At 46.6% G+C, this 25820-nt stretch overlaps 2 long non-coding RNA genes across 4 annotated transcripts; one reads left to right on the top strand and one right to left on the bottom strand.

Moving 5' to 3' along the window:
- Positions 1-562: 562 nt before the first annotated feature.
- Positions 563-15536, bottom strand: LOC148109186 (uncharacterized). Its single transcript, XR_015726321.1, has 2 exons — positions 14864-15536; positions 563-2895 (listed from the first exon to the last, which is right to left on the bottom strand). It is a non-coding gene; the product is annotated as an uncharacterized LOC148109186 (long non-coding RNA).
- LOC123795198 (uncharacterized) lies at positions 8374-25820 on the top strand. 3 transcript variants are annotated; one of them, XR_015726319.1, is made up of 6 exons: positions 8374-9297; positions 10010-10078; positions 17843-18146; positions 19432-19734; positions 20484-22664; positions 23832-25820. It is a non-coding gene; the product is annotated as an uncharacterized LOC123795198 (long non-coding RNA). The 3 variants fall into 3 exon arrangements; XR_015726320.1 differs by lacking the exon at positions 23832-25820 and having other exon boundaries at positions 8374-8671; positions 9148-9297; positions 20484-21654; XR_006780396.2 differs by lacking the exon at positions 23832-25820 and having other exon boundaries at positions 20484-20694; positions 20809-21654.

Raw genomic sequence — 25820 nt, 5'->3', positions numbered from 1 at the left:
GCCATGGGGCAGCTGGCTCTGTGCCAGCGTAGCCCAATGGGGAGCTCCATGGAAACCAAGAAGTCAGAATTTCAATCTACATCATCGTGAAGGTCATTATTTAGTAGTGTGATAGCTTCATTGATATTCTTAAAGAATTGAGACATATATGGCATAAGGACTCCCAAAAGGTACTCTCCTCAGAGCCTTTCCCAAAGCTCACCATGACATACACTCAGCTTTCTGGGCAGGTGCCTGATGTTAAGGTTCAGATGTATATGTCTTGTGGGGCTTTGCCTAAACTAGTCATCCTCTTGATCTTGTACGTGTGTAACTTTCATAAGGATCACAGCTTACTGTCACCAAATCCCATAGTCTTGGGTCATGGTGAGTTTCAGGAAGCACATTTCATCTATAAGCACGGATAGCACCTGGTCAGAGAGCATTAGAGGCACCCAGTTTAGCAGTAGTGCTATGTTTGTTTTCCACCAGATCCTGGCAATCTCTTTGGTCTTGAATGATACTGACTGCTGCCAGAGAGGCAAAGGGGTAACAGAGAAGAGAAAGAGGAAACTGAGGGCTTAAGAGGAACAGAAAAAATTCAATATTCCATTTTCTGGGAATTCAGCTGCAGAGAAGACACAGCCTCTATCTTCATGGTGTTAACATTCTCACGCAGGGGTCAGTGCACTTTCTGTAAAGATAGTCAACATTTTCCACGTTGCAGGTCATACAGTCTCCAGTTGAAACACTCAGCTTGGCTGTTGTGGCACAGAAGCAGTCGTAGGCAATACCTAACGGAATGGGTGAGGCTGGATTGGCCCACAGGCCATTCTGTCCCACCCGTTCCAGTAAGTAAGCAGAGTTAGGATTAGAGGGACAGCAAAAGAAGCTCCTGATGCCTTTTAGGGACCCCCCCCAAACCACTTGTTGCCTTTCCCCTCTTATGCAGTAGGGACTTAACTCCAATTGAGCAAAGATAATTCTTAGGATGGAGAATGGGGAAGATTTTCAAGCTCAGAAACTATCATTTTAGATCTCCAGTCTTGATCGATGCTCCAAAATACAAGATGATCCTTATCGATACCAACCGACAGCAGCCAGCCTGCAGGACGGTGTCACTGAGCTTGGCTTTTTACCTGCTTCACATCCACTGCGTCTCATGCAACAAGATACCAATTCCTGCCTCAAGCAGTGTCTAAGGGCCCGGCTCCACATATCCGTGTTTGTTCCCTCAGCTGATGAAAAAGCTCTATAGAAACAGAATGGCCAATAGATTGTTTAATTTTTAAATTTGGGCTCTCAGGCAAAAATGTCAGGGAAGAACCAGGAAATCTGCTTATTTTTAGTCCCCTCTTTGGAGAAAGTTTCCCTTTCTTGGAGTACCCAGTGTTTTTTACTACTGTAAAGATATAAGCAATGAGAACTACTGAATGCTAAGTAATTATAAGGCAATTTTATACTTTTTAAAAATTTTATCATCACTCGCTGAGATTCTGACCTGATCTGTTTTCCTCTATTATAGGCATGACTTTTCTCCTCATCCTCAAACTCAGACTCAAAATCTCAGAGTCACCCTCCTCCTCCTCCTTCTTCTCTTCCTTCACACTCTGCATTTGGCCAGGTGAAGACGCAGCTTCCAGCATCACTACTAGGTCGTTCCCAGCTGTCCTTCTTGTTTTGCTTTTATCACTGCCCTTTCTCCACTACCTTTACTACTTATTGCCGGGTGATGTTCCAGCTCTAACTGGGCTTGCCTGTCTTCTCTTCCACCCATTGATACTATACTCTGCTTCCTAAAATTGAGCTCTCGAATTCTGTTCAGTAATCACTACTGAGCCACTATTTTGAAACAAGCACTGGGAGACAATTACTGGGAGACAAGAACAAAGCTCCAACACCACTGGTTGGAAAGCTGTCCCAGAAACAAATCAGGTCAATGCAGTAGGGAGAGAGTGCAATAGACCGAATGTTTATGTCCCCTCAAACTTCATATGATGAAATCTAACCCCCAGTGTGATAGTATTCGGAGGTGGTGGGGCCTTTGGGAGGTGATTAGGTCATGAAGGTAGAACCCTCATGAATGGGATTAGTGCCCTTACAAAAGAGACCCTAGAGAGCCCCCCTGCCCTCCTACCATGTATGGTTACAGGGAAAAGACAGCAGTCTGTGAAATAGGAGGTGGGTCTTGACCAGACGCTGAATCTGCCAGCACCTTGATCTTAGACTTCTAGCCTCCAAAACTGTGAGAAATAAATTTCTGCTGTTGCTAAGCTACCCAGTCTGTGCTATTCCATGGTAGCAGTCTGAACAGACTGAGATAGAAGGAAGAGGGAAAAAGAAGGAGAGAAAGAGAGAATATGAATGAATGACTTACAGGAGCCCAGAGAAAGCCCATTCAGTCCTGACAGGCAGAAAGTAGGAAGGAATAGGGAAGTCTTCCCAAAAGGACCATTCACCTATTCAAGTTTTCAGAGATTCTCATAACCCTCATAATATGGTTCAAAACCCTCACCTTGGCATTAATAGCCTTTCTTTTGTCCCCAGTTCACCCTTTCAGCTTTATCTCTTGTCAGTCCCCATTATATATGTATAATCCAGCCAAACCAAATCCCTACAAGGTCTTCATTTTCCTATCTCCCTGTGTTTGATCACTTCTTCCCTCCTAGTATCCAGATATAAGGAACTCCTAAGATTCAATAAGATAAGACAAACAGCCCAAAAGAAAAATGTACGGGGTACCTGGGTAGTGCAGTCGTTAAGCATCTGCCTTGGGCTCAGGGTGTGATCCCGGCGTTCTGGGATCGAGCCCCACATCCGGCTCCTCCGCTATGAGCCTGCTTCTTCCTCTCCCACTCCCCCTGCTCGTGCTCCCTCTCTCGCTGGCTGTCTCTCTGTCACATAAATAAATAAAATCTTTAAAAAAAAAAGAAAGAAAAGAAAAATGAACAAGGAATATGAATAGGCGCTTGACAGAAGAGGAAACTCAGATTGTCACTGAACATATGAAAAGATGCTTAATCTCACTGGTCATCAAGGAAATGGAAACCCAAATAACAGGATATGACTTCACACCTATCAGGTTGACAAAAATTAGAAAGTCAGATAATACTGCTTTCAGTCAATTTGGGCTGCTGTAACGAAGTACCACGGACTGGGTGACTTATGAACAACAGAAACGTACTTCTCATGGTTCTAGCAGCTGGAGGTCAGGCACCAACATGGTCAGGTTCTGGTGAGAGCCCCTTCTGAGTTGCAGACTGCTGACTCTTTGTTGTATCCTCACAGGCAGAAAGAGAGTGAGCTAGCTTTCTAGCTTCCTCTTATAAGGGCACTCATCCGGGGTGCCTGGGTGGCACAGCGGTTAAGCGTCTGCCTTTGGCTCAGGGCGTGATCCCGGCGTTATGGGATCGAGCCCCATATCGGGCTCCTCTGCTATGAGCCTGCTTCTTCCTCTCCCACTCCCCCATTCTGTTGAATAAATAAATAAAATCTTAAAAAAAAAAATAAGGGCACTCATCACATTCATAAGAGCTCCACCATCAGGACCTAATTACCTCCCAAAGACCCCCACCTCCTAATACCATCCCACTGAGGTTAGATTTCAGTATATGAATGTTAGGGAAACACAAACATTCAATCCATAAAAAATATCAAATCCGGCAAAGTCATGGGGTTATGGGAACTCTCACTACTGGTGGGAGTATGTGGTGGTTGTCCCCAAGGCCACCCCTGTGTTCAGAGATTGGCTAGGAGGACTTACAGGATTCGGCATATAGTTGTAGTCATGGCTAAGGCTTATTATGGCAATGTAGTGTCCATTCTCTTCTCCCATAATGACAGAGTCATGGTGTGGTGTGTGGTTGTCCAGGTAGGGACTGCATTCCTCAAGACTTTTAGTAAGGTGTGGTCTTGTCACTGAGTTCACTCTAGCAGAATGAAGTGGAAGTGATCGTGTGCGCCATTGGAACAGGAGTGCCCCTCCATGCTCTCTTCCCCAATCTGCTGTCTGGGCTTGGTTTTGTGCTACCCCAGCTTCAACCATGGAAACAACCTCAAGGGCTCAGGATGGTAAAGCTACAAGACAGAAGGACTCTGGGTTCCTGAGTGTGTGTATGTTTAAGGGAGGGGGGCGGAGCTACCCAGCAATGCAGCACACACTCCTCCCAGACCATGAAGTGGCCCAAATTAGTTTACGTCTTTGTTATAGCAGCCTAGCTTGGTTGACTTAAGTAATGTGATAGAAATATCATTTTTTACTCCCCCAACAACCAAAACTGAGCCCTTCTAGACTCCAGCCAAGAAGCCAATGCTGTAACAGGCCCCTAGGCCTTGTGCATTGGCAGCAAGTGGTCCTGGATCAACTGCAAAGGAGTTTGCCTTAGAGGGGAAGTTAATGTGCTCTCTATCCCAGTGGGGAAGCACGCTCGCTCCAAAGGAACTCAAGCAGCTGCCTGAGTTTGCTCTCAACAGAGCAAGCCTGGAAACCCTGGCTTAGAAGCACAGATGTCCTCAGGAGAACCCAGAACCCTTCCTGCAAGCCTGGGGTGGGCTGCCAGGAGCTCAGCAGCCAGCCCCACACTAACCACTTGGAACTTTTTCTCTAGGAGACACAGCAAGCAAGATCACTGGACCCGAAAACCAGCTGGGCTGTGTCAGATGGACCAGGGAGAGAGATTGTTTATCAAGCGGGATTGAAACTCCATAGGATTATCTTGTTCCCAAAAAGGCTACAAACAGCTCCCAAGGCATGTGAGTTCCAAATCCAACCAGCTACTCACCAGATAATATCTAGGGATCAAGGATCAGTTGTTACACAACACACACACACACACACACACACACACACACACACACACTTTTCTTTGGCAACAGACTTTGGCTTTTATAACCACATTGTACTTGAATTTGCACAGAAGTGGTTTTTTTTATTTTTAATAACTATAAATAATGAATGTCTATTTTTGATGTTCTATAAAAAATAGACCAACTATCTGAGGTGCTCAGGCAGAGGGAAACTAGAGTATCTGACCCTGGACCTTGCAGAAAGGAATGTGGAATTTGCCCAAAGATGCAACTGTGAAGATATTTTCAATGATTAGCATTTTCAACAATTTTCAGCCTGTCCCTAAGACACAGCCTGGACTCTTCGTTAGAGCCAGTAAAAAAGAAAAGATTTAAGAAACTTGCCCAAGGCCAGAGGGAAACTCAATGTCAGAGCCAAAATCAGGCTCAAGTCTTGACGGCCCCCCTCCCGTCTTCAGCCCACACTCACACCTTCCGCCCTTTTAATTAAAAAGAAGAGCAGAGAAGATGGGTATCAAGCAAAGGCCAAAACTGCATGTGGATGCTTGTCAGACTCTCTGCTCAAAAAGCATAGTATTTCTATAATTACCCGAAATTACTGGAAAGAAGGAAAGAAGGAATGAAGGAGAGGGATATGTTGTGGTGCTTAAAACACTAATGAGAAGCAGAGCTTGGGATTCGACAGTAGACTAGGTGGAGACAGGATTTGAAACAGTGCTGTAACTGTGAGCAGGGAGACCTGGTGGCCGAGGTCATGCACAGAGCGGGGCAGGGAGCATCAGGCCCAGGATAGAAGCTGGGGCACATGGGGACAGTAGTGGCTCATGACACTCCCCAACAGCATGGCAAACCCGATGAACAAACCTTGTTTCATTCAACTCTGTGATGAGGTGAAAAGCATGGCAGATACTGACCAAACTTGAAGTGAAGAGACAAAAGGATTTAAGCACAATCAAGAAGTGGAAGTGGTGAGACACTTGGAATAAACACTCTGGAGCTGACACACCCTGGGGCTCCGGGAACAGACTCTATCTGCATGGGGAGGCTGCCCAGGGCCTTCCTGTCAGGCCACAGCTGAAAAAGGCAGGCGGAGGGAAAGCAGGTGGCGGGTGTCTAGGAACCCACGTCTCATCTCAGAGACACCTGCAAAAGGAAAGAGGCTCACCGCCTTAAGAGTGTCGAGAAAGTTTCAAACACGCAAACGCACAGGCCTACCGTTCCGTGACCTGACTCCACATGGGGCACAAGAGAATAAAGAAGATGTACGGTTGGGCAGAGCTGAAAGAGGGATGGTGGCCTCTTTTAAACTCTCACAAAGCCGTGGTCAGTAGCAGAGTCCGAGAAGGGAGGCTGGAACCAGAAAGCTTGCTTCCTCTCTCTGCTCTCAGCTATGTGAGATCACAAGACAAGTCAGCAGTGTGCACCCAAGAAGAGGGTCCTCACCAGAACTCCACCCTGCTGACACCATCTTCTGAAACTTCCAGCCTCCAGAACCGTGAGAAATACATTTCTGTTGTTTTATTTAAACAGGGATGGGGGGGTGGTTAAGACTGTTGTCAAGGGGCTTTTTGATGCCAGGCCCAGATGCCCACCCTCCCGTGGGTGCCATGTTTCCATGAACACACACACAAGGCCCACAACTAGTCTTCAGTGGACTGCCCAAAACAAGGCCTTCATTGTCAAACCTCATCACGGAAGCCTGCCACCCTGTCCCCAGAGCTCCAGGAGGGTGATGCTAGCCCTACCTTTTCCAAACGCCTCACAGTTCTTGGCCCAGTTTTTGTCTGGTTCCTGACTCTTGATGATGGTGGTGTTCACAGTTGCTGCCTTCGGGACTTGGTGACATCACTTGTTCTTAGGAGTGCCAACCATTGGTGTGCCTGCCAAGACTGACCCAGACCTCTGACTCCTTTCTCCTTGATAGTCCTGGGGTACGGCCTCTATCTTAGTTTCAGCCTCTAGGTTCCTGACTCCCAGCTACAACTTACCACCACCACCCCCGCCCCAGTACCCTACCAGTCCAACCCCAGACCTGTAAGCATGGTTTTGCATAGTTTAACCGGACAGGACCACAGTGGGACTTGTGATCGTACCTCCATTTGTAGTTTGTTGTTCATGTGATGCCTGACAATCTCTACTAAAGTGCACATCCTTAGTCTTACTGCCCCAGCTTCTTCTGCATCAATCCCTTTGTTGTCCTTAAGAGAATTTCAGTACCACTACTACTATTTGAGTTCTGTAAGATGTACTCAGCACAGTAGACCCACGTCTCTGGCACCTCTAACTTGAGAACTTGATTCATTTGCAACTGTTCCTGAGCCTCTACTCAGGGCCAGGAAGCATAGTAGCAAACCAGGGGCAAGAGTTGGCCCCCATCGTCATAGTCCAATGGGGAGAAAGACGAGTACCCAAATGGTTATGAGTCAGCGTAAGCCCCACAAAGAGGTAAGTAGAGGAGGTGTGCCTAACCCAAAGGAGACATGACTGAGTACCTTGTTAAAAGGAATAAAAGAATAACAGAGGGAAGGGGGAGGGGGATTGGCAGAGAGCATGTTCAAAGCAGTGGGAGCAATATGGGGTGAGAGACCCTAATTCTCAGCAGTGCATCAGTTTGGCTAGAAGCAGGGAGTGCAGGGTGGGTGGGTGCTTCCAGGGAGATGAGAAGATAGAGACAGGCAGATCCACATTCTGGTGGGTCTTATACTCCAGGCTAAGCGGTTTGGACTTTATCCTGTAATGTACTATGGTCTCAAACTTTAGTGTATATAAGACTCTCTGGGGGAGGGGCATCTTTGTGGTCAGTCGGTCGGGCATCTGCCTTCGGCTCAGGTCATGATCCTGGGGTTGAGTCCTGTATCGGGCTTGCTGCTCGGTGGGAGCCTGCTTTTTCCTCTCCCTCTGCCCTTCCCCTGCGCCCCCTCATACTCTGTCTCACTCTCTCTCAAATAAATAAAGAAAATATTTTTTTAAAAAAGAAAGAAAGAAAAAGAAAGACTCTGTGGGGGAGTTTGTTTTAACTGTGGTTTAACTGTGGTCCCAAACACTGCACAAAGAAATTCGGATTCAGCAGGTCAGGGAGTGGACCCAGGAACCTGCATTTTAATAATCACTCCCTGTGCTGGGTGAGTTTGTTGAGAGGATGACTGGGCAACACTTTCCTAAATACAGCTGTAGGAGATGTAGAGCCATAGAGGGGTGGCGTGATCAGATCTGTTTCAGAAAAGTCACTCTGGCAGAAAGTACCCCATCCATGCTCACTCAGCAAAGCCCCCTAATCCTCTGATAATCCCCCAGTAACCTCCTGCTGCCCATGGGTTGTAGAGCTTGGAGCTGGCTCTGAAAGAGACAGACTCCCGACAAGAGAGGCCGCTGGGAGGGTCATGCCTGAGTACTCCTGGACTGTTTTCCTTGTGACATCTGTAGCCCCAAAAGCCAGGCAACGAGGAGTGCTGGCTGTGAAAACAGGAAAGCCTTGGGCCCCACATCCACTGAGGTATTTCTAGGTTCTAGAGAATGCAGGCTCTGCTGGGGGCTGGGGCCTGGAGTAAGTCCAGGTCTGATTTCCTCAGTGCTCCAGGAGCTCTGGACAGGACAGGGCCTGTGCTCACTTGGTTAACAAAGGCCCAGGGGAAATTTGGGTGCAGGCCAGGTCAGCTATTTACCTGAAATGCCAATTATATCATTTCAGAGAATGGAACCCACCCTGATTCGTGTAGCCTCGTTTCCTGCAGCCAGTGGTGATGAACACATTGATAAATATTTTGTGGTGGCTACAACAATGACATTCCAACCAAGAGCCTGCCCACTCGCTCCTTGGAACTGCCTGATGGATGGAGCCGGATTTCTGCACAAACTGCCTTCTCATTATCTGGTGATTCTGAGCCTGGTAAGAAACCCAAGCTGACTGATGCTGGCTGACAGCACAGAGGGCTGGGTAATGCTCCCATTACCTCGGTGCTCACCGCCCCCGCGCACCCCGGGATGAACCTTTGGAACCCAGCACCAGTCCCATCCTCCCTGCCTCTCCCTCGGCAAAGCTGCAGCTCCCCCAGAGTTGCACAATGCTGTAGTGAGTAACATTTCCTTTCATATTCTACCATCTCAGAGGGCAAGAACCATACGTCTCAGGCTTCTTTTTTCTGACTCCCTGCACCAAGAGCAGCCGCTCAGAGGAACAGGTCTGAAACAACCACGAGGCCTCTGTCTGGGCCCGTGTTCAGCCCCTGAGCCAACGTCCTGACAGCTCAGCTCTGCAGCCACCTAGTCACCAGCCTCTAGACCAAGACATCTGTTACCTGAACACTCCCTAGATTTTTTTAATTTTTTTTTTCTTTATGCTTAACTGGATTGCCCCATCACTAGCTGAATCCTGACTGGCATTTGCTGAGACTAAACCTCATTGACACTCTGGTGGAACACCATTGAGGATCTAGAGAAGAAAATGGAAAAATAATCACCTTCAGTTGCTTTAAAAAGGCAGCGGGAGATGATTCCATTTATAGCAGCTGCAAGGTAACTAACTCAAATATTTTGGCTTTCTGTGTCAACTTGTCTGTCAGTTTCTAGGCCATAAACATTTAAATATCATTTGCGTGTGATCTAATGATGTTCGTGAGTGTGTTCTCAATACCTAAAAAAATCTAAGAAACATCAACCTGCTATCATCAATCAAAGGTAAGTTTCACTAACGGTATCAAAAATATTTATCATTAACAATGAGTCTATAAAGAGTCAAGCGTTCGTAACCAACTTTCAATACCAAATAGATAGAGATGGCTATCAAAGATACTATTCTACTCTAAAGAACTAAAAGAATAATGTCATTACAGTTCATTAACATGTGAGTAGTTGAGTGGTTGACCTTAGTGGGACCTGGTCAAGAACCCTATGTCTTGGTACAGAGGCCAAGAAGTCAACACAATCCAGTGATGAACGTCTCTCTGCTGTCTGTGATGTCTGGGGACAGGGGTTTGTGACTCACCCAAATGGCGGTCACTGTCACCACCCACTGTGATCAGGAATAAAGACACCTGAAACCTCGAGAGAACTTTAAGATTTGGGATTCAGGAATTTGTTTATTCTAATTAAAATAAACCTTTAAGTAGTCTTCAGAATGCAGTCTTTAAATGCAGTCTTTTATAGATAGCTATTTTGTCAAAAATAAGGACATGTATGTCAGATTCTTTCACTTACACAAAATTCATTCCATGTCATTTAATTCTAGATATTATTATCCCAACTTTTATTAAGAGGATTGACCTGAGGCTCAGAGAGACTCAAGATCATATAACTGGTAAGTCGCAGAGTTGGGATTCACCCAGATCTGTCTGCCCAATTTCCATATTCTTTCTGCTACTCTTTCTATTACACCACACCTATGATACCTAGGTTTCCTCCTTTATCCAGAAGACACAGTTGTTTCTCGGTCTTATGGTCAAGAGTTTCCACCTGGTGTAGATCAGAATTACAAAGAAAAACTCTACATATTGGTCATATGTGTCCTACTGGTCTAGGATAACCCTAGCATATTTATACCAGTGCCATTAAGGGCAGAACCAAAGGTCAGGGGGCCCCACTGCCACACCTGTATCCTTCCCACGTGCCCTCAGCACAGGGACACTACTAGGAAGCACAGGACAAGCTTTCAGACACCAATGACATAAGTGAGTTTCAGGAGATCAATGTTTACTCGTGTACACAAAGAGCTGTGTTGCCCTTCGTCTTACAGCCATATAAAAGGCTTTATATGCACCTGGCTGCTTCCTCTCAGAGACTATATTACCAGACAGGTTGGGCTGAGTCCTTCCCATTTCAAATTGTCCCTCCACTTATAAATTCCAATTGCCCCAGACTGTAATAATTGTATGGCAAAGGCTGTGACTCCCTAACCACCCCACCCCATGGCAGACAGAGCAGGCTAAAGAGACATAAGAGGAATGACGGGCACACGAACATTTGTCAAGTTCCCATCATGAGCCAAAGGTTTCAAAATAATCCTGTGAAGTAGTTATTCTTGCCCTGCTTTTTAGAGGAGGCCACCCAAACTCTGGGAGATTGAATTATCTATCAGGCTCATAGAGCTAATGAGAGGCAAAGCTAAGATTTGAACTTAAGTCTGTCTCTCTTAACACCCATAGGTTTAGAGGACTGTGTTCAGGGCTGTGTTTTGTTGCATATGGGGCAAGCTGAAGAATCACTGTAGACCACCAGGACTGTGTTTCAGAGGGGGCCAGGAGTCTCCTGCCCACGATGTCTCTCCGTACCCCAGGGGGCTGGGGGGGAATGAGTTATGAGTTGCTCTGAGCCCCTAAGATCATTGATGTCTCCTAGCTAACCTCATCAGTGAGGATACCTTATTCTCTTTCTTTCTTTCTTTCTTTCTTTCTTTCTTTCTTTCTTTCTTTCTTTTTTTTTTTTAAGATGGAGAGAGAGCAAGAGAGGGAATTGGGGGGCAGAGAGAGAGAGGGAGAATCTTAAGCAGGCTCCACATCCAGTGTGGAGCCCAACATGGGGCTCAATCTCATGACCCTGACATGATAACCTGAGCTGAAATCAAGAGTTGGATGCTTAACTCACTGAGCTATCCAGGCGACCCTACGTTATTCTATTTCATTTAATGGTTGTGTCTTTAATGGTTTTGAAGTTACCTCATTTCATTTCATTTAATGTAATTTACTCTTCCTCACATTGTGATGAAGGTATTCTTATTCATAACATACATCTTTCTGACCATAGCTAAATTTATGCTGAGGTGGTGACTAGTGGTAGGGCCCTACATAGCTTCAGGATGGGGGCTGGTCACCAGGGGGAGGAGAGATTAGATCTGGGGAGGGGAGAATGGCTGAAAATCAAGTTCAATCACTAATTGCCATGATTTCATCAAGCATGCTTATATAATGAAACTCCATATAAAAACTCTAAACAAGAGAGTTTGGAGAGCTTCTAATTGTTAAATATAATCACATGCTGGGAGCATGGTGTGCCCTTATTCCAGCAGGAAAAAAACTCCTACACTGGAGACCTTTCTGGACCTCATCCTATATACCTCTTCAGCTGGTCCAGATACATTCTTTACAATAAACTGCGATACCAAGTTCCTGTGATAAATTCCTGAGTTCTGTGTGTTGTTCTAGCAAATTATCAAACTTGAGGGCATGGGAGGATCATGGGAGCCCCCAGTTTTGTAGTCACCTGGGAAGAAATGCTGGTAGCCTGGAGACCCCGTTTGTAGTTGACATCTGAAGGGGGGGGCAGTCTTGTGAGACTGAGCTCTTAACCCGTGAGGTCTACACTAACTTTGAACAGTCAGTGTCGAAATTGAGTTGAACTGTTGGACACCCAGTTGGTATTGGAGAATTGGGTGTTGATGGAAAATGACACACTTATGCTCCTAGAAAAGTACCTGGCACATAATAGGCACTCAATAAATATTTGCTGAATAGATGGATGGAAGGAATGTCATCTCCCCTACTCAGAACTGCCATTAGTGTTCTCCTCTTTTGGCCATCACCTTCTTGGGCATCTGTACATCCTTCCTAATGGCTCTCTGACAATCTGACAAGTAAATATTTTTGAGGCCCCAGCAAGTGCCAGGTTCAAAGAGGTACCATCATTGATGAAGTTAGCCGAGAGTCATCGAGGATCTTAGGATCTTAGAGCCGCTCAGAACTCATAGTTACTTGCCCACTCCCCCCCAGGGAAGGGCTGGACCTTGTGGGCGGGAGAGTCCCGGCCCCCTCTAAAGTGTAGTCCACAGGCAACAAAATGAACACATCCAAACTTCTGAAGCCTGGACTAACATCACACAGAAAATACTGGCTCTAAAGACACAAAGTTTGAGAGTCATTCTCAGCGGGAAGCAGATGGAGCCACAAGCTGGCCAAGAGCAAAATCGTCTTTGTTTTCAGCAAACAAGCCTCTCCTACACAGGGCATCCAAGAGCTAGCGAAGTCTCTTGGTCTATCTCTTTTATCTTTCAGCTTCTGCACCCAACTTTTTGGGGGATTTTAAAGATTTTATTTATTTATTTATGAGCGAGAGCACGAGAGGAGGGAGAAGCAGAGAGGGGGAGAGACAGAGAATCTGTAGCCGACTCTGTTCTGAGCATGGAGCCTGATGCAGGGCTCGATCTCTCAACCGTGAGATCGTGACCTTAACCAAAACCAGGAGCTGGATGCTTAACTGACTGAGCCACCCAGGTGCCCCTGGGGAATTTTTAAGAAATTCCACTTACCACACAACATTCACAAGAACAATTTCCAGATAGGTGAAAGTGTTTAACTTAAATATATAACTCCTACATTACTAGAAAAGAATATTATTATAGTCTTGTGGTGGAAGAATCCTTAACACAGAGGTAAAAAAGGAAAAATTAGGTAGATCAGACTAAATAAATTGTGAACCTTCTTAAGGACAAAGGATAAGACTAACAATGTTAAAGATAAACTGATACAAATATTCTCAATGTAGATTAATAGTGATCATACATAAAGGCTAATAACATGCAATACTGATAACACAGAAAGAGATGCTGCAAATTAATATAAACCCTTTGAAGACAAAGAACAAGAAAGAAGAGACTTTTCTTTGTGAGGGGGGCCAGGGGCCAAAAAAAGGGTAAGGAACAGTAAAAAAGAAGAACACCTCCCCTTCCACTTGATGCCCAGACCAACTTTGAGGCCCTTACTGGAGGCATTAGCAGCAGAAATTGATGGGACCATTCGGGAAAGATGTCGAGACTCGGGATCGAAGAAGAGCAGCTTTGGGGCCCCCAATGACAAAGGGTGGTTGGCATGTGGTGAGCAGATGGTCTTCTCCCCATATCTGCTTGAAGCTCAGTGTCCTAAGTCTGCCAACCAAGGACTGGAAACTTTGGAAACATGCAACCCATGACAGGGACTTTGGTGTTCGGCTTCTGTGAATTTCTTCAAGCTTCTCTGAGCAGTGGATACACAAGAAACAGAGAAATTGCTACATGGAGGGACAATTGACAGGTTTATGGACCCAGGTGAGGCACCCTTTTGGGGACTTCCAAAAAGAACTGGAGGACAGTTTAAGGGGCCAGAGAGCCTATTTTTGCATGGGATCCTACAATAGAAACTATCTGGAGATATAGATATATATACATAAACACACACACACATTCTTTTTAAAGTCTGGAAGGATAATGGTTTTCTTAGGGAAATGGGATTATAAGACGAAGCAGGAAATTCCACTTTCTATTGTATACACTTATGGGATGTTTAATTTTTTGTAAGGAACATATATTACTTTTGTAATAGTAAGATAAAGAAGACAGTCCCATTTAGAAAAACAAACAAACAAGCAATACACTGGACACAGCCCTCGGCTTTCCAGTGCGCTGGTGACAGACGGCACGAGCCTGCAACCACGCCACCGAGTGTGTTGCAGCCTGTGGCAGGGAATAAAGCACAGGGCAGCGGGATTCACGGCAGCTTCCATACCCCAGTGTCTGCAACTGAACCATGTCCAAGGGCAAAAGCTGGTTTGGTGGCCAGCGTGGAGTGGCAGGGTTAGTTATTATCCCTGGCGTAGAGGCCCTGACTTGTTCTGCCTCCATAGTTTAAAAAAAACAAAAAACCACCTTCTTTTGTGGGCAGTCCCCATAGGGTCCAAAGGGTTCGTCTCTCGCACACGCTTAGGCTGCAAGCAAGAGATGGAATCCAGGTCCCACACGCTGCTGCTCTCATGAGAATGTGAGACGTCTTCATCAAGATTCACGAGGCATGGACCCTGACTTCCTCTCCAGCCTATCTCTCCCCTCTTCCAGCTCCTGCTCCAGGCAGTAAACTAAGTGCTGCCCCCAAACCGTCACCTCTCTAACCTGGAGCCCCTCACCTGCCCCTTCACTCCATCTTCCATTCCCAGCTGCACTATTACCCCCTTGCAGAGAGTCCTCCCAGCAGCCCCCCACTAGTGCGATCCCATCAGCTGTGCTCCTGGAACACCCTGGGTCATCCCCGGAAACATTACCACTCTGCAGAATGGTTGCTTGATGACATGCCCATGGCTCCCACCAGCCCGGTAGCTGTTGTCCTGGCAAGGGCGATAGACTCACCACAGTAACCTCCAGGTCTGGGCGTCAGGCTCCATAAACATGTGCTGAATGAGTAACCTGCTGGCCCAGCCTGACCTTCCAGACAGCCTCAAGGCAGGCGCCACCGTGCTCTCACCGGCTCATCCGTAAGCTCCTCGGACTCGCCCAGGGGGAGACGGTGGCAAGACTCCAACAAGTAAGCGCACTTCCTAAGGCATCTCGCCTGGAAGAGAAACTGCAACACCAAGAGGGAGTTATGCACCCACAGAGGTGACGGCACTGCGGACCTTCTCCCCAAAGTTCTCCCTGTGTCAGTTTACCAGGAACAAAGAGGAGTTACAGGGCCCTGGCCAGGCAGAGGAAAACATGTACCAAGGGACTGGAGCTGGGATTCTGACTCCACCCCACAGCACTGTAACTTCGGGCAAATCCCTTCACCTCTCTGACCTGTCCCCGGGCCTGTGAAGTAAAGGGCTGGGTCAGGTGCTGGCTAAAATCCTGGGAGGAGAGGTAGGAGAGAAGCTGACCCACCCAAAAAGCACATCAGTTGGGCTCCAACCAACTTTGACCTCAGCCCTGGATACAGCCCAACTCAAATCCTCCTCCCTAAAACCAACCACCCTACAGTCGACATTTACGGTCTGGGCCACCGGGCAAAAATCCCACCAAGGCCCTGCAGCGGCTGCTTTTTACAAACAAGCAAATCTAGACCAGACGGGTACCTTTCCTTTAAGAGGAAGGACACATGCCCCCTCGCACCCCATTCCCCACAGTACAAATTGTGCTCGGACCTTATTCCTACCAAAACCAGGCAATTACCAGCCCCACAGTGCTGGGCTGGGTTACCAGCCTGAGCCTCCCTCCGCGAGACACCTCTGGAGGCAAATTCACGCCGCCTTTCCAAGGCACTGGGGTTGGGAAGCTGCTGACCGCATTATAAAGAAGAGGGGAACACATCTATTCCCACGGATTTCCCCAAGCTGGGGGGCAGGGAGGAAGGAGAGTGTATGCTGATGTTCTTCCTCTGTCCTACCAAATGCACCACTTGGGTGTTGATCGGACGCGAGTTCAAGTCCTGATTCTGCCACTCTCTACTTACTTAACTTTGGGCCAGTTGCCAGCCTCTCTGCATCTGTTTCGCATCTGTGGAGTCGGGGTATAACGCCCACCCGGAAGGCCTGTCTGCACAGGCCGTTGCAAGCATTAAATGAAATGCCTGTCAAACATCCAGCTCAGGGCCTGCCAGGCGCACATAAGTGCTTAGCAAACGCTAGCAGCCTGGAAATGTCTGGCACGGAGCAAGGGGGCTTAAGTTTCTAAAAGAATTTCCCCCATGAATCATGGTCAGGACCAAATCCTGATCCCACAGCCCGGAATTCAGGGCCTGTCCTGCCCCCTCCCTTCCTGCCCCCTGGTTGCAGCTACTTGTGATTACACAACTGAGCTCAGAATTGTGACAATGAAAACCCCCCTGCAGAGACCGGCTGCTGCTGACCACAGCCGCAGGCCCCCAAGCTCAGGAGTCCCCACCGCTCAGATCTGCCCCAGGCGGCACAGCCCTGAGATCAGGCCGCCCAATTTCAAGTTACTGACTTGGACCCTGTGGTGCCTCTGCCCCAGTGAGCTTTCGCTTACTCACAGCGGAACCTTCAGAATAGTTACTTTTTAACCTCCTGAAAAGTCCCTGCAGCCTGCTTTGTGGGGGAGCGGTGAGTACCCGGAAGTTAGGAACACCTTCGGGGTGCGTGATAACGAATGGCCCTTGGACAGAGAGGTGAGTCCTCAGGCGCCTCTGCCAGCTCTGGGCCAATAAATCTTTTTGTTTTGTTTGGGTTGGCCTCAGTTTCCTATATTTAAATAAAACCAAAGGATCAAGATGGGGGCGGGCAATAGGGCGAATAAAGACTAACGCCCCACAGGTCAGTGAGGGTCCTCAGCCAAACCCTCCTTGGCTTGGTTAATATATAAGCCAGTGATTAAGCTGCTCTAGCACATTCTATTCTGTAGCTCAGAAGGGACCCTCCTCATTGCAAGGGACATGGACATTGGATTAGTAGCTTCAATCCCTATCCAACTTCCCTGTCTCTGTGTCTGCTCTGTGTGGTAGGTGACAGGACCACCCCCGACCCCACAGTCACTTCTGGGACACCTCCAAGATCAGAAAGGATCCAGCGGCCAAAAGAAGTCTCTAGGGCCCTGCTGAACCAAGTTGGCCCATGAGGGCATGGTGTATGCCTGGCAGTACGCCAACCACTTTCCATGTATCTCCTCAGTTAGTCCTCATAACGCCATACTGTGGAACTGTTATTAGTGTGAAGGCTCAGAGAAACCGGCAGAAGGCCTGTTCAAGAAACCGGCAGAAATAATCTTAAACCCCTCAACCTGATGCAGGAGGGTATCCTATAACACTGCCTTTACCATTTTACTACAAATTACAAATGATGTAGTCTTTCCAAAAATTAGGTACTCAGTGAGCAGTGGAGTTATTTGGGAAGGCTTGGAAAAGGGGGAGGATTTGGAGGGCTCCAGGGGAAGGGGAAGAAGCAAGCACCCCCATGTTGGGAAGGAGCCCTACATGTGCAGGAAGCAGGGGTAAGACCAAGCACAGACTTTTCTACAGCAAAGTTGGATCTAATCTATAAGTTAAAGGCTACCTGAACGTGTATGAATGAGGGCTATAAAAACACCTGTTAATTTGAGCAGCTCTTATAAATGCCTCGCCCTGGCACCCAGGATGAGAGAGCTGTGGAGCAGGCATGTGTCTTCCCAAGCCGTTCTCCTCAGCCAGCCTCTGCTGACATTCCGTTCCCTCCACAGATGCACTGCAAAGTGGGGCGGCTCATGAGAGCTTCCTGTGCATAAGCTCTTTAGACTCAAAATCCTTTTTCAAAAAAGTTCCTCTTTCTTTGCTCTTTGGACATTCCACTGTTTAGATGGTTCTGCAAGTTTAATTTCTTCAATTTTTGGCATTGACAGAAAGTTTGCTTTTGTTTTTAACAGACTTCTACGAATCAAACTCTTCATATTTCTCTTAAATTGAGGTCATCTGGGTGACAAGTTCAAGATTCAGAACAAGACATGTTCCAGGTTGTCCTGACACAACCAGAGAGGACTGTCACTACGTGACTGAGCCCCCAGCTCCCTGTGGGGAAATGTTGAGCCCATGCAGTCAGCCTCTACCTCCCACATAGCGTGAGTCCCTCCCTCCTCAGGCCCTCAGTCCGAGGTCTATGCCTCTCCTGAAGTCTCTGCCTCTGACCTCGTGTATCTCTGTGACCAGACCACATGCATGGAGTTTCTGGAGGTGAGTGTCATGCTTCAACCACTCTTCCAACAAGTATGCCTTATTCCCTCTAGGGCAAGGAAATTGCTGGGCCCTGGAATACAGCTGTGAGCAGACTGTCTTGGTATTATTGGAAAGGCATCTTACTTAGGAGTATAGACTCTGGAGCTAGACTGCCTGGATCAGAATCCCAGCTTTCCCCCATGCTAAGGATGTGACCCTGGGAAAGTCACCTGCGTCTTTTAGTTTTCTCATGTATACAGTGGTGATGACAACAGTACCTACCTCAGAGCAATGAGAGAGTTAAGTGAATTCATATTTATGTGGATTCATGTGTAAGTGAATTCACTGCAGACACGTGGGTGGCTCAGTCGGTTACACATCTGCCTTCGGCTCGGGTCATGATCCCAGGGTCCTGGAATCAAAACCCACATTGGGCTCCCTGCTCAACAGGGAGTCTGCTTCTCTCTCTCCCTCTGCTTCTTCCCCTGCTTGTGCTCGCTGGTGCACTCTAATAAACAAATAAAATCTTTTTTAAAAAGGTTAAAAAACTAAGTGAATTCCCTGTGTTCATGATTAGTAGCCAGTGAGTCCTATGTAGACGTTATTACGACAGACCGTAGTGCTAATGAAACAAACCTATACAATAACATGTAAGGGCTCTCTACAGCAAGGGTCAGGACAAGATGCTTTAGGAGCACACGAGAGGGATGCAGAACCCAGACAGGAGGGCTTCCCAAAAGATGTCACACTTTAAGCAGAGACTAAAAGAATCAGATAACCTCAATAGTGAGGGGATGTGAGGACAGGGAGAAGAGCGCTCCAGAGTGAGGGAAAAGCATGGATGAAGGCATGGAGGCAAAAATCCATGCTTTCATTGGCAAGTTTGCTTCATTTAAAGAAATAAACTGTAAGTCAGTCACTAAATGACCGTTATTACACATTTGTAATGTGTCTTAACCATCAAGGTACCAACAGCAAAGAATTCAGACTCAGATGAGGAAGAGCAAGGCTGAACTGAATTTGTCTTTGAAGGTTATGCTAGTGAGGTCAGCATGGCTCACGAGGTTCTCTTTATTTTCAATAGGAAACAGACATTTGTGGACCTCACAATTCTGGGTTAATTGGATCATTTCTTGGCAGATTTCTGATCATAGCAGAGTCTTGGTTTTTGCTCCCCACCTCTGTCCCCAGCACAGCACCTTGCATGGGGTAGTTACACAACAAATGCCTTTTTTTCTTTTATACCCAAATGCGCTGAATTTTAGTTTGTATTCTAATTTTTTTTTTTAACAATGCTTTTTAGATGGCGAATGTTACGAAGAATTTTGCCAATGCCCAGTGCTTCTCTTCCTACTCAAGTCACAGGAGGCGAGTTCGGGCCGGCCTCTGATCTCTTGGAGCAGCAGGCTGATCTCCAAGATGATCTCACTGCAGAGCTGTGTTTTATAATCAGCGAACAACTCTCAGCATGAACTGACAGCGAAGGTTAGAAAGACAATAAAAATACAAACAAGCCATGATTGTACAAGTCAAGTCAGTTCAGAGAACCAGCTGGACCTATGATTAGATTTTAAGAAAACTATAGGAGGACAAACCTTCCCAGTAGGTAAGAATCCTTCTCAGAAGGCCCGCAGTCTTGTCTTGTCTTGTCTTTTCTTTTCTTTTTTTTTATTTTTAAAATTTACTTATTTCCTTATTTGAGAGAGAGAAAGGGGGGAGGGGCAGAGGGAGAAGGAGAGAGAGAATCTCAAGCTGACTCCACTGAGCGTGGAGTCTGTTGCAGAGCTCGATCTCATGACCACGAGATCATGACCTGAGCTGAAATCAAGAGTCAGATGCTTAAACAACTGAGCCACCTAGGCACCCCTTCTTTTTGTATTTTTTTTAAGATTTATTTATTTATTTGAGGGGGAGGGGCAGAGGAAGAAGGAGAATCCTCAAGGAGACTCCCCACTAAGCACTGAGCCCGATGTGGGGCTTGATCCCAGGACCCTGAGATCATGACCTGAACCAAAATCAGGAACCAGCTGCTTAACCCACCGAGTCACCCAGGCGCCCCCTGCAAAGCCTTTTTCTTATGAACAAATAAGAATTTGTAGTTCCTGAGATAATAAACAAAGAAAAAGGATTTTAAAATTCATCTAACCCACGGATTTTCAAACAGGTTTTGCCTGAGGGAACCCTTTGTTCAAACTAGATATTACCAACATGTGTAAACAAATAAAACACACCAAGACAGAGCTGCTCTGGTGAAAGGCAGGATCCAGGCCCCAGTTCTAGCTGTGGCCTCGCTACCCTTGAGCACTTCTAAAACCACTCATTGTATTCTAACCCACTGCCCTGTCATTTTTTCAGAAGAAAAGCCTGAGGCTGAGAAGAAAATATTTGACTTGTCCTAGGTCACACAGCTAGTTGCTAGCAGAGCCAAGATAAATTCCTATGTCTACTGCTCCAAATACAGTGACCCTTCCACGACAGCACGCAGATGGCAGGGGAGAGCAGATGAGTTCACTGGGAGCAGCAAAGATGGCCCAGAAGGCAAGACACCTGCGCAGTGTTTCCAAGGGTGAGTTTGTCACCAGGCTGACAGGATAGGGGAGGCTTCTCAATCAGAGTACAGAAACAGGTTTTATTTATTTACTTTATTTTATTTTAAAGATTTTATTTATTTATTTGACAGAGAGAGACCACAACCAGGGGGAGCGGCAGGCAGAGGGAGAGGGAGAAGAAGGCTTCCTGCTGAGCAGGGAGCCCCATGCGGGGCTCAATCCGAGGACTCTGGGATCATGACCTGAGCCGAATGAAGGCAGACGCTTAACTGACTGAGCCATCCAGGCGCCCCTAGAAACAGGTTTTAAATGGAGGCAAAAGATGCCCGTTTGCTGTTGAGAAAGATCACCAAGGTGGCACTGTGGAGAGCCACAGCACGAGGGGGCTTCTGCACAGGATGAACAGAGGGGACCAAAAACAGGGATGGCAAACAGGGGTGGTTTTCACAAAGAAAATCAGCATGAGGGTAGGAGCCATAGAGGAGGACCCAAGGGCTCCCCTGGTTTTCATGGGCCCTGGGGAAACTTCTAGAAAGTGGTAGACCAAGTGAGATACAGAACAGTTTAGGAGGGAAAACAGGGAGCCAGCTTTAACTGCCAAGAGTTGGAGGTGCCAGTCGGCCCTCCAAGGGATGGTGTCCAGCCAGGAGACGGGTGTAGGAATCGTACGATGCGGCACACAGCACAGGGCTCTAATTTCTAAAGGACGGATCACTTGCCTCTTTCCCCTTGTGTGTACAGAGCTTGTTTTAGCCCCCTCTCCAAGGGCTTTTAATAACTAGAATTTACTGAAATTGTGTGTTAGGTGTTTTCTTTTTCCCTAAGCTATCTACCAGAATCCAAACCCTATCAACTTGTACCACAAGTTAGCTGGAGAATGCAGCCAGCCACACCCCAGAGAAACCGCTTCTTCCGTTACATCGAAATTAGCAAGCACATTTATTTGAAGCAATAATAAAAACACACAACACTGAAAAGTGTAGAGTGTCCAATTTCGCTTTGTCCCATTCTTTTATGGAATAAAATTATCACCATGTTGCAAGCAAGAAAAGTAAGATATAAAGAAGGTAAATATATAGCGGCCTGAACCAGGGAATCCCGCAATTACTCTGAACTGGATTAAGTAACACCATTACTCATTCTGTCGTGTCCTCACCAAGTAACCTACTGCATTCAAATGGTCTGAAACGCCAGAGGATGGGAGAGATTAGGACAGAAGAGTGTAAGAAATAGCACCTCAGCTCCAGGAGCTAATAATTGATTGGCAAATACAAAAATGAGAATTGAAGAACATACGTGACAAAGGTTAATAGAAATTAAATGTCACAGAAGTTCAGAAGTAGGAAATGGGAAGTTTGGGGGTGGGGTTGAGATCTTATTTTTAAGTCGTCTCTAAATCCAATGTGGGGTTTGAATTTACAACCCGGAGATTAAGAGTCACCTGCTCCACCAGCTCAGCTAGTCAGGCACAAACATCCCCCCCACCCCGAAAGTTTAGCCAGAGTAATGAGGAACCGGTCCATCGAGAAGAGATTCCATGGAAACTTAGTGTGAAAGGAGGAGCTGGGTTCAAGCGGCAAATAAAAGGGAGTGCAGCTAGGGTGGAGGGGAGAACAGACTAGGTGTTGCAGGACACAGAGAAGAGAGTCTGGTTGGAACAGGGTTCCCATGGGGGACTGACCTGGGACAGGACTGGAGGGGGTCTGAGGGCCTTAACCCTCTTGGACATTATCACGGAGGTCATAGGCAATCCCGGAACCAGCTTGGAGCGGAAACGGCACGCGGCCTCGGAGGAGGCTGCTAACCGGTCCTACCCGCGGGGAAGAAAAGAACGGGACCACGGGCAGAGTGGCGCAGCACAGAGGCCAGGCTGGCTTCACGAAGAAGAGGCGTGTGAGATGGCTGGAGGTGGGGCTTCTTTGGATGTTGAGATGGGAGAGCCAAGTCGGGAGGCTGCAAACGTGCACAGAGTCCAGCCGCCTTCGAGGTAGGGTGCACATAGGAGTCAAAGGTGCGGGGCCCGTAGAGAATTTGGATTTGCCCAACAGGCAGTGAGACTCCCTGGAAGTGGGTGGTGAGAGAATTTACTGCATCTGAATCGGTGTGTGTGAGCCACCCTGGTAATGGGGGCCCCACTGCCGTCCCCAGCGGTGGTCGGGCGGTTCAGCTCGGTAGTCAGGAGGGTGGTAAGAAGGGCCAAGACAGACCCGGGAGAGGCACCTTGCTGGCTCGCTGGGAAGAGCGTGGGACTCTGGATCTCGGAGTGGTGCGTTCACTCCCCACCTTGTGTGTAGATATTACTAAAGAAATAATGAATGAACAAGCTTTAAAAAACAAAAAACAAACAAAACAGACAGACCAGGGAACGCTACTGAGGTTGGGCAGAAGGAGTGGAAGGAGCTGGACACCAGGCAGTGCTTGCCTAAATCAGAGTGTGGATACCAGGAGGAATGGGAAGGAGGGTTGTGGGGGACATCTGAGGGCCTGACCTGAAAGTCTGAATGTGTTGTGGGAGAGGAGGTTTGGAGGTTTTGAACAAACACCCTCACAGACCTTCTGCTTCTGTGAACTATGAACCATTCCAGAATAATATAATGTTTATGTCCATCTATGCCACCCAGCCTTTCCAAGGACAGTTGACCCTTGAGTAACACGGGGTTGAACTGCGGGTCCGCTCATATGCGGGGGGGGGGGGGTTCAATAAATACAGTATAGTACTGTAAATGTATTTTCTCTTACGATATTCTTCATAACACTTTCTCTTCTCTACTCACCTTAAGTAAGAATACAGTATATAATGCACAGAACATACGAAATATGTGTTAATTAACTGCTTATATTATTGGTTAGGCTTCTGGCCAACAGACTACTAGTAGTTCAGTTTTGGGGACGCCAATGGTTATGTGTGGATTTTCAACTTTGTGGGGGGTCAGCACCCCTAACTCCCCTGGTGTTCCAAGGTCAACTGTATAAGGATCCACTACTCTGGCTATTTTAAAAATCCTCTCTGAAAAAATGCTTGAAAGCTACTCTGAGTGCAGTAAGAATTTCTAAGATCATTCCTAAATTGTGAGACATCTTTACAGAAAAAGTAAGTAAAACATTGGTGTGGCTTGAATTATTGTAAGGTGAACCCCTGTGTAACCTCCCTCAGGTCAGAAAGTAAAATGTCCACAGCATTCCAGAAGCCAGTGGTGTGCACGAGAGCTCTCCATTCACAACCTTGCCCTCACTCTCCGAAGTGACCACTGTCCTGAATTTTGTGACGACCGCTTCTTTTCTTTACTTCCTACTTTTGATACGTACGTATGGATCCTCAAATGGTATGGCATAGTTTTTTTTTTTTAAGATTTTATTTATTTATTTGACAGAGAGAGAGACAGCCAGCGAGAGAGGAAACACAAGCAGGGGGAGTGGGAGAGGAAGAAGCAGGCTCCCAGCAGAGGAGCCCGATGCGGGGCTCGATCCCAGGATCCTGGGATCATGCCCTGAGCCAAAGGCACACGCTTAACGACTGAGCCACCCAGGCGCCCCATGGTATGGCATAGTTTTATCAATATTAGTGAACTCATACTATGAGATTAAAATAAATGAAATAAAGTAACATGATCGTGTGCCACTGGATGGGAGACAGATAAATAGAAGAGAATTCAAAGACTAGAAACAAACCCAAGAAACAAACCCAAGTTTATGAATTAGATGATACCTATTTTATATACTGTATCCAAAAAAAATCCAAACGAATTAAGATTTTGTGTAGAAATTGTAGCAGTGAAAGTACTAGGAGAAAATAGAAAGAGATATTTATGTTACCTTGTGGTACAAAGGCCTTTCTAAGCATAACCCCAAAGGCTGAAGCCTTAAAGGAAAAGAATGCCAGATTTGTTTATAAAGAAACAAAAAGCTTCCATAAATCAATAAACACCGCAACCAAAACTAGCAAGAAAATGCCAAACAGGGGAAATTATATGTGACACAAGACTAACAAAGCAATTAGGTCCTAGTTCTTACAAATCAGTAAGAAAATAATACAGTAGAAAAGTGGCTAGGGCATTGCATCAGTTAGCTTCTGCCACCAAAATCAATCATAAATAGGCCCAGAATTCACTGGCAAAAAACAACATTTATTCTCACTTCTGTTGTGTAGCTCACTAAAGTTGTTTGGGTACTGGATGTAGCTGGGCCTGTCACAGGCTGCAGGTTGGATCGGGTCTGTTCCACGTGTTTCTTATCCTTTTGGCCAGGAGGCTGGCCACGGCGTGTTCTTCTCACAGTGATGGCAGAAGACCAACAGAGCACTCCCCACCACGCAATCACATTTTAGACCTTTAGTCACATACCTTCCACCAACATTGTATGAGCAAGTCACATGCCAAAGCCTAACCTTAGTGGGGTGTGGAAACAGACTCCACTGCTCGGTGGAGGGAGAGCAATCAATATCTGCTGAGTGATCCAAACCGTGCCAGTGCGGCAGACTGAATGCTGTGTCCTCTCCAGATTCATATGTATCCTAACCCCCCAGGTGATGGTATGAGCAGGCAGGGCCTTTGGAAGGTGATAAGTCATGAGAGGGAAGTTCTCATGAATGAGATGGATTAATGCCCTTATAAAAGAGATCCCAGAGAGTTCCTCACTCCTTCTGTCCCCTGAGGACATTGAGAAGAGGGCATCTGTGAGCCAGGAAGCAGATCCTCACCAGACACTGAAATGCTAGTGCCTTGGTCTTGGACTTCCAGCCTCCAGATCTGTGAGAGATAAATTTCTGTTGTTTATAAGCCCCCCCAGCCTATGGTAATTTGTTACAGCAGCCTGATTGGCCTAAGACAGCAGGTATCAATAAGGGACATTAACAGGATACAGAATTATGTGATAAAAGCAAGAATTAAGAAACCTTTTGAAATTGGAGATGATGAAAGAAATGATACTAACCAGTGTTGTCAAGAATATATAGTAGATTTTATGTTGTGTATGTATTACCACAAAAAACAAAAACAAAACTAAGAGTTAAGCAAAGGCTTGGCTACAAAGATAATCAACAATATAACAAAAAAAAAAGTCTTCACAATATGAGATTGTTTAAATCAATTATGCCTTCTCCATAAAATAGAATATTATACTATTCCATCACTAAAAATATATAGAT

Source organism: Ursus americanus, chromosome 12 (assembly GCF_024610735.1).
Source record: "Ursus americanus isolate L20-20 chromosome 12, mUrsAme1.1.p, whole genome shotgun sequence".
NCBI lineage: Eukaryota > Metazoa > Chordata > Mammalia > Carnivora > Ursidae > Ursus > Ursus americanus.
This window is presented reverse-complemented; position numbering and strand designations above follow the sequence as displayed.